The following is a 9,238-nucleotide window of genomic DNA, read 5'->3' on the forward strand; positions in this document are numbered from 1 at the left end:
CACCATAATTCAAAAGCATCAATTCTTCGGCGATCAGCCTTCTTTATGGTCCAGCTCTCACTTCCATACATCACTACTGGGAAAACCATAGCTTTTACTATACGGACCTTTGTTGGCAAGGTGATGTCTCTACTTTTTAAGATGCTGTCTAGGTTTGTCATTGCTTTTCTCCCAAGAAGCAGGCATCTTTTAATTTCGTGGCTGCTGTCACCATCTGCAGTGATCATGGAGCCCAAGAAAGTAAAATCTCTCACTGCCTCCATTTCTTCCCCTTCTATTTGCCAGGAGGTGATGGGACCAGTGGCCATGATCTTCGTTTTTTTGATGTTGAGCTTCAGACCATATTTTGCGCTCTCCTCTTTCACCCTCAATAAAAGGTTCTTTAATTCCTCCTCACTTTCTGCCATCAAGGTTGTGTCATCTGCATATCTGAGGTTGTTGATATTTCTTCCGGCAATCTTAATTCCGGCTTCGGATTCATCCAGCCCAGCCTTTCGCATGATGAATTCTGCATATAAGTTAAATAAGCAGGGAGATAATATACAGCCTTGTCGTACTCCTTTCCCAATTTTGAACCAATCAGTTGTTCCATATCCAGTTCTAACTGTAGCTTCTTGTCCCACTTAGAGATTTCTCAGGAGACAGATGAGGTGATCAGGCACTCCCATTTCTTTAAGAACTTGCCATAGTTTGCTGTGGTCGACAGTCAAAGGCTTTTGCATAGTCAATGAAGCAGAAGTAGATGTCTTTCTGGAACTCTCTAGCTTTCTCCATAATCCAGCGCATGTTTGCAATTTGGTCTCTGGTTCCTCTGCCTCTTCTAAATCCAGCTTGCACTTCTGGGAGTTCTCGGTCTACATACTGCTTGAGCCTTCCTTGTAAAATTTTAAGCATAACCTTGCTAGCGTGTGAAATGAGTGCAATTGTGTGGTAGTTGGAGCATTCTTTGGCACTGCCCTTCTTTGGGATTGGGATGTAGACTGATCTTCTCCAATCCTCTGGCCACTGCTGAGTTTTCCAAACTTGCTGGCATATTGAGTGTAGCACCTTAACAGCATCATCTTTTAAAATTTTAAATAGTTCAGCTGGAATACCATCACTTCCACTGGCCTTGTTATTTGCAGTGCTTTCTAAGGCCCATTTGACTTCACTCTCCAGGATGTCTGGCTCAAGGTCAGCAACCACACTACCTGGGGTGTACAAGACATCCATATCTTTCTGGTATAATTCCTCTGTGTATTCTTGCCACCTCTTCTTGATGTCTTCTGCTTCTGTTAGGTCCTTACCACTTTTGTCCTTTATTATGGTAATCTTTGTACGAAATGTTCCTTTCATATCTCCAATTTTCTTGAACAGATCTCTGGTTCTTCCCATTCTGTTGTTTTCCTCTATTTCTTTGCATTGCTTGTTAAAGAAGGCCTTCTTGTCTCTCCTTGCTATTCTTTGGAAATCTGCATTCAATTTCCTGTATCTTTCACTATCTCCCTCGCATTTTGCTTGCCTTCTCTCCCCCGCTATTTGTAAGGCCTCGTTGGACAGCCACTTTGCTTTCTTGCATTTCTTTTTCATTGGGATGCTTTTAGTTGCTGCCTCCTGTATAATGTTGCGAGCCTCCACCCATAGTTCTTCAGGCACCCTGTCCAGCAAATCTAAATCCTTAAACCTGTTCCTCACTTCCACTGTGTATTCATAAGGGATTTGGTTTAGATTGTATCTTACCAGCCCAGTGGTTTTTCCTACTTTCTTCAGTTTAAGCTTGAATTTTGCTATAAGAAGCTGATGATCTGAGCCACAGTCAGCTCCAGGTCTTGTTTTTGCTGACTGTATAGAGCTTCTCCATCTTTGGCTGCAGAGAATATAATCAATCTGATTTCGATGTTGCCCATCTGGTGATGTCCATGTGTAGAGTCATCTCTTGTGTTGTTGGAAAAGCGTGTTTGTGATGACCAGCTTGTTCTCTTGACAGAACTCTATTAGCCTTTGCCCTGCTTCATTTTGATCTCCAAGGCCAAACTTGCCAGTTGTTCCTTTTATCTCTTGATTCCCTACTTTAGCATTCCAATCCCCTATAATGAGAAGAACATCCTTCTTTGGTGTCACTTCTAAAAGGTCTTGTAAGTCTTCATAGAATTGGTCAATTTCAGTTTCTTCAGCACCAGTAGTTGGTGCATAAACTTGGATTACTGTGATGTTAAAAGGTCTGCCTTGGATTCATATCGAGATCATTCTATCATTTTTGAGATTGCATCCCAGTACAGCTTTCGCCACTCTTTTGTTGACTATGAGGGCCACTCCATTTCTTTTACGAGTTTCTTGCCCACAGTAGTAGATGTGATAGTCATCTGAACTGAATTCGCCCATTCCCATCCATTTTAGTTCACTGATGCCCAGGATGTCAATATTTATTCTTGCCATCTCATTTTTGACCACATCCAACTTACCCAGGTTCATGGTTCTTACATTCCAGGTTCCTATACAATATTTTTCTTTACAGCACTGGACTTTCCTTTCGCTTCTATGCATATCCGCAACTGAGCGTCCTTTCGGCTTTGGCCCAGCCGCTTCATCAGCTCTGGATCTACTTGTACTTGTCCTCCGCTCTTCCCCAGTAGCATGTTGGACACCTTCCGACCTGAGGGGCTCATCTTCCAGTGTCATAACTTTTATATGCCTGTTGTCTTTGTCCATGGAGTTTTCTTGGCAGGGATACTGGAGTGGCTTGCCGGTTTATCCTCCAGGTGGATCACGTTTGGTCAAAACTCTCCACTATGACCTGTTCATCTTGGCTGCCCTGCTCGGCATAGTTCATAGCTTCTCTGAGTTATTCAAGCCCCTTCGCCACGGCAAGACAGTGATCCATGATCACTGTTGTTTAGTCGTGTCCGACTCTTCGTGACCCCATGGACCAGAGCACGCCAGGCACTCCTGTCTTCCACTGCCTCCTGCAGTTTGGTCAGACTCATGTTAGTAGCTTAAAGAACACTATCCAACCATCTCATCCTCTGCTGTCCCCTTCTCCTTGTGCCCTCAATCTTTCCCAACATCAGGAACTTTTCTAGGGAGTCTTCTCTTATGAGGTGGCCTACGTATTGGAGCCTCAGCTTCACGATCTGTCCTTCCAGTGAGCACTATGGAGATACTGAATAATTTAACAAGGGTCCTTTACCACCCTACGAGCAAATTTGTCAAAAGCTTTTGTAGTCTCAAATCCACTTCATCAGAAAAATTAACCAATAAACTGAAACTGACATGGGAACAAACAGAAGAAGACGCCTTTACCCCGGTATGGCTCCCCTTTATCACGTACACAGCCCAACAAGACAATGACAATAATCCACCAACAGAATACAAATCAATATGGCTAACCTGATCCAAAACAGCCACTCACCCCACTCACACATGAAAACAAAGATCACCACAGCCAATCACAAACAAACAACCACACCCTAGGCCAACCCCAACCTCTCTCACCACCAAAGGAACACAAGTGAACAGCACAAGCAACGCTGACACCAAACCCTACATACATTAATCATAACAGAAACATTGCCACCCGACCCCACCCCCACCCATCTTCCCTCCCTCCACCCCTTCTCTTTTTCTCTCCCCCTAATGTCTCAACAAATGAAACGGATTTGTAGAAATGTTACATGGAAAAAATATGAGAGACATTACACTTACTTCTGTAAAACAAGAAAATCTTTAATAATAAAAAATAAAACTTTTTTTTAAAAAATCCACTTCATCAGATCTGTGTTACTGAGTGTGCTGCTTGATCTATGAAAGGGTGATTCTCTGACTGCACAAAGATCTTAGCAAACTGTACTGAATCAGGCCATTGGTTCACCTAGCTCAAACATCATATAGTTTACAATCAAGTTTTCAGACAGCCCTACTGAGATTCCAGCAATTCAACCTGGGCCCACAGAGCTATGGCATTTCCCTTGTCCTGCTCCCCACATTCTGATTATGAATCTCCTGTATGATGTCTAGAAGCCTAAAACAACTTTTTTTTTTTAAAAGCAATTTATTGGGTTTTACAATAGAAATAAACATAATAAACAATATAACATTTGTCTTGACATAGTTTCACATTTTCTTTGGACTTCCTCACATCTCCCTAAAGCCTAAAACAACTTGTGGGCACTGAATTAATTGCCTCATTAACATCTTCAGGTGCTTTTGAGAGCTCTAAATATCCCTCAGTAATGTCACTCAGTTCTGAAGAGGATTCACTCCACTCAGTGAATGAACCTGGCGTATAAAGAAAAACTACCAGCTCTCCATCGGTTACATAAAACATGGGAGTAGCTGTTTTTTAAGTCCTCTTCCAAACACAAGAGTTCCAAGACATGCACGTAGAGCATAGCTCTACAGCAAACTCCCGCTTGCTCAAAGGTACTGTATGTAATTGTCAAGTGGGCAAGAGGCAGGAGATATAGACAGGTTGTAGGTCCGAGCCTGTATCAGGCAAAACAAGAATCATTTGTCAGGGACAGAAGTCATTACAGTGGTACCTCAGGTTACAGACACTTCAGGTTACAGACTCCGCTAACCCAGAAATAGTACCTCGGGTTAAGAACTTTGCTTCAGGATGAGAACAGAAATCACACGGTGGTGCAGCAGCAGTGGGAGGTCCCATTAGCTAAAGTGGTACCTCAGGTTAAGAACAGACCTCCAGAACGAATTAAGTTCTTAACCCAAGGTACCACTGTATTTATAAACTGTAGAGTCAGGGGAATTAGGGGAATAGCAGTATATTTGCACTGGCCATCCTTGGCTGTGGTAATATTCCCTTCAGAAGTTGCCTGCATCAACTTTTTGTTGAAAATGACAGTTATGTGTCTTCAGCTATATTATATCTGACACAATGACCTAGTCCACTTAGAACATCAATAACATTTGTACTTCCCATCACACTATTTATAGCTATCCTAAACTGAAAATACTTTGCAGGCTTCCCTCTTCCATTAGCTGCATATCATAAATATATCATGAGGTAATTATTTCACCTTCCTTTTGTGATGAAAAATCAAGGCAGATCTGGACAGAAAATGAGCTGACTTTCAAGTATATATGAGGGTCTTTTACATTGGGGTGACTAACCCACAGTCCACGAAGAGGTTTTGGGAGACCCCTGAGAATCCCAGCGTAATTCTGTAGCTGCTTCTTTTTTACAAACAGTGGGTTGTGTGTATGCGTGTGTATATATGGGTGTGCATATATGTCTTAATCCGGGTAGATCCAGTGAAATCAATGGACCTAAGTCAGCCACATCCATTAAATGCAATGGGTCTCCTCTGTTGATTCCCTTCACTTTTATTGTTGTTAATTACTTTCATTGGGCTTCTCCAAGTGCCTTTGGGCCCTTTTTTAGAAGTCAACTGGGGCTTCCAATCTCTCCCTTCCAATCTTTTTTTCTTCTGTAGCTTCCTCTGGGTGCTATTAATAAAATTTGTTTTGAGGGTGTCCTAAAGAACAGAGAAGCCACAGCTCTGCAGAACAAAAATGGGCACATAGATTTGAAGCTCAGCCTTCTCAGTCCCCAAGGAATTTATGATCTGTTCAGCTGCGTAAGGAACCGTGTACATTTCCCAGTGCTAACACATTATGAAATGCCACAGCCTTGTGTGAGAGTGCCAACATTCCTCATGCAGTATCAGAATAAATGCCTCATTCAAAATACTCGGCAACTGCAGCTTCTACTGCTGTGCCATGTATTTGTGAATTACTATCTGTGAGTCACACTTCCTTCGGTCACGCTCCAAGTAGCACAAGATGTACATCAGCCTAAATAAAGTTTATACACTTGATGATGAAGCCTGCTGTGTAATCTTTTTCTCTTACCCAGTAAGCCTTGGTAACAGTAATGGATTCTTTATTGAATGAACAAACCAAAGGACATTGTAATATATTATTCTAATAATATTTGGCAAATATCCTAAGTGTATTGAATGCTTTAGGTACATTATGTCAATAATCCTGAGAAGAGGGGTGGCACTTCTGTGGTGGGTCAGATCAGGTGTGCCTAGTCACTTCAAGCAGGCTGCCAAGACCTCAGCAAAACCAATTATCTTGAAAGGACACTTCTTCTCAAACTTCCAAAAGTGTCTCTTCTTCCTTTTGTACACCACCATTGCTAGCAAGCTGGAGTGCTCTCTTCCTGTTTCTAAGCACCTCCAACCTGCTAGCAATGGCAATGTACAAGAGACTCCTCTCCTCCCAGCCCAGCACTGCAATGAGAAGTAATATCACTCTCTCTGCTCTTCAGAAATCTCAGAAATGCACAGGTAGTGTTTCATTCCCATCATCACATTGCAGTGGGAGGGGTGGTGGTGCTGTCTCTGCTCCTTAGAAAATATTTTCCTCCCCTCCCCACTTTCCCTTTCTTCATTATTGCAGCATTTGGAGGGTCCCCTAATGATGCTGCCACAGAAGCAGTCCCAATGTCTTGCTTGTTATTTTTATTTTTCACAGTGAAGCTCCTGACAAGTCACACACACAAACTTTAATTCCCGAAAGTGCCTCACTCTGAGAAATGAAGAGGACAGGCGAAACAATTCAGAGTTTTGCTTCACCAGCAGCACATCCAATGAGAAAAGCTAACAAGAAGATGTTGTGAGAGTGGTGCTACTGCCAGCTTGGTTGGTAAAGAGGAGGCAACAAGGGGAAATCAGGCAGACGGCAAGTAAGAGACCCTCCCATTTTTCTAAACTTCGTTCAAAATTTATTAGAGGTTATTGGAAGTGCTGGGGCAGCATACCCCAAAAACTTTTAAAGTTGTTTTTGGAAAAAAAGTTAGAAAAATGAAAATCTCTTCTTTGCTGCCTGGTAAGAAGGGTAAGGAGAGAATGAGTTCTTTTCCAGTGTGGTGTAGTGGTTAAAAGCGGTAGTCTCGTAATCTGGGGAACCGGGTTCGCGTCTCCACTCCTCCACATGCAGCTCTGGGTGACCTTGGGCCAGTCACACTTCTTTGAAGTCTCTCAGCCCCACTCACCTCACAGAGTGTTTGTTGTGAGGGAGGAAGGGAAAGGAGAATGTTAGCCGCTTTGAGACTCCTGAAAGGGAGTGAAAGGCGGGATATCAAATCCAAACTCCTCCTCCTCCTTTTCTTTCTTTTTGGAAAGATAAAGAAGCCCACTTTCCCCTTCTTATCAAGTTTAGTTCCCTTCTCTACAGTCTAGTAAGGAGAAGAGTGAGTAAACAGAGCAGTGCATAAATTAGTGGTGGTTGTGAAGTGAAAATGAATATTTGTACAGTCTGTATGCCAGCAGTATGTATGTGACCACTTTGGCCACAACCACTGCTGGCTCGTGGCCTTCAAAGGGTTAGCTCGTGGCCTTCAAAGGGTTGAACATTGCCCTCAGACCAAACCCCTGAAGCTTGTATCGTTATTGCCATAGCAAATGGTGTGCTGGGGCTAAAAAAGATTTGCTTGGCTAAAGTCACTCAGTAAATTTTCAAAATTTTTCATACAGATGACTACCATCTAACTTTTTTCAAGAAGCAGTATCTCAATAAGTTTCCTCTGGGGAAACCATTTTAGTCTGTAGCAGGAAAAACAAAGATGACTCTTGTGACACCTTAAAGCAGAACTTTCCAAATTTTTCATGTTGGTGACACACTTTTAGGCATGCATCATTTTGCGACACGGTAATAAAGTTTTACTAGCAAACCGGAGATTAAACTAACCCCTTATAAGTCAGGAACACACATCACACAACACATACTGCAGCCAACACACTGTGTCACGGCACAGAGTTTGGAAAGCTCTGCCTTGAAGATTACTACGTTTATTACGTAGCAAGTTTTCATGGATCAGAGTCCACTTCATTTGGAAGAAAGTAAATGTTATCTAGGAGATAACAAATGGAACTCTTAAGCTGCATGATAGTGCCACACTATCCCCCCCAAAAAACTATAACCACAATTCATCTCATGTGCAAATATATGATCTTTAGTCACAGACTGTACCACAAAAACGACAGATCTTATACTACTATGAAAGCCACTATGGCACAACAATATGGATCCCTAAGAATTCACTTGTTTATACAGGTTTCTCTACCCGCTCCTGCAAACCACACCCACATTCCACAAAAGCGACAGGTGTGGTGAGCTGCCTTGGGACAAAAACATAGATCTGGAGCACTGATCCTCATGGGAGTTTCTAGATTTTTGACACAGGTCCTGCCACCACCAAAAAACCCACGAGGTGCTACAGACATGACACTAAAAACATGGTGATCCACGGGTATCTCTTGCTGGTGGATGGGGGGTGTGAATAACGAAAATTCAAGAGCCTTTGACTTACTAGATCCCCTTATACCCAGACCTTACTTCACGCATCTTGTGAACCGCCCTGAGGGTATAAGGCAGTATACAAATTTAATAAATAATAACGGGCCTCTTCCTTCGCTTTTACTCCACAGCAGTCTCCTCTTAGGACACACAAAGATAACTGTATGACCCGATAACAATGAGAGTAACTTGAGATAATAGGCGTCTTTGCAGCACTCCTGTGAAGCCTCCTGTGCTCGCATTAGTCATGTTGCCCCCTCCCTTTTCCCGCCTCCTGGGCGCTTCTCATAAGTCACGTCCCGCAGCGGGCGCCCGCGCTCCCTCCCCTGTGGCTCCGGAGGCGCCACGCTCCTCCCTTGCCAAAGATTTCCAGGCACCGCAGATCAGACCCACCATCCCCAAAAGGATCGGCAGTCTCCCTCTCCCTTCCCCCCGCCCTTCCAGCCTCTCCGCTCCCTCATCCCACCCCCGCCAGCGGCTGACTCAAGAGGCGCCGCCAGACTGACGCAAGGAACAAATAAACTTGCCCCTTCCGCGCTTCTCCCATTGGTAGAAAACCAGGCCCGCCCCCTCCCAAACTTTTCCTGCTGCGCGGAGTTGCGGGGGGGGGGGAGTGCGAGCGGGGGAGGAGAGGGGGAAGGAGAGACTCCGTCAACCGCCACCTTCCACCGACTTCCTCGTTGCCCGCCGGCCAATCAGGAGGCTGAAATGTCCACCCGTCGCCCAATCCGGAGGGGCGGCTCGGCGTCGGCGACGCGGAACGCCCGGTTTCTGTGATGTAGCGGCTGGGGGGCGCGGCGTCATTGGCTGCCTGGTGTCCCGGCCCCTCCCGCTGAGTGTGGCGGCGGTGGGTGGGGGGGAAAAGGCCGCCTCTTGTCTGTGCGTCTCGATCTGTTTACTCCTCGCGCAGCTGCGGCAGCGCTGAGTGGGTGGCGGC

The sequence above is a fragment of the Podarcis pityusensis genome, assembly GCF_964106645.2.
Source record: "Podarcis pityusensis genome assembly, chromosome: 2".
Taxonomy (NCBI): Eukaryota; Metazoa; Chordata; class Lepidosauria; order Squamata; family Lacertidae; genus Podarcis; species Podarcis pityusensis.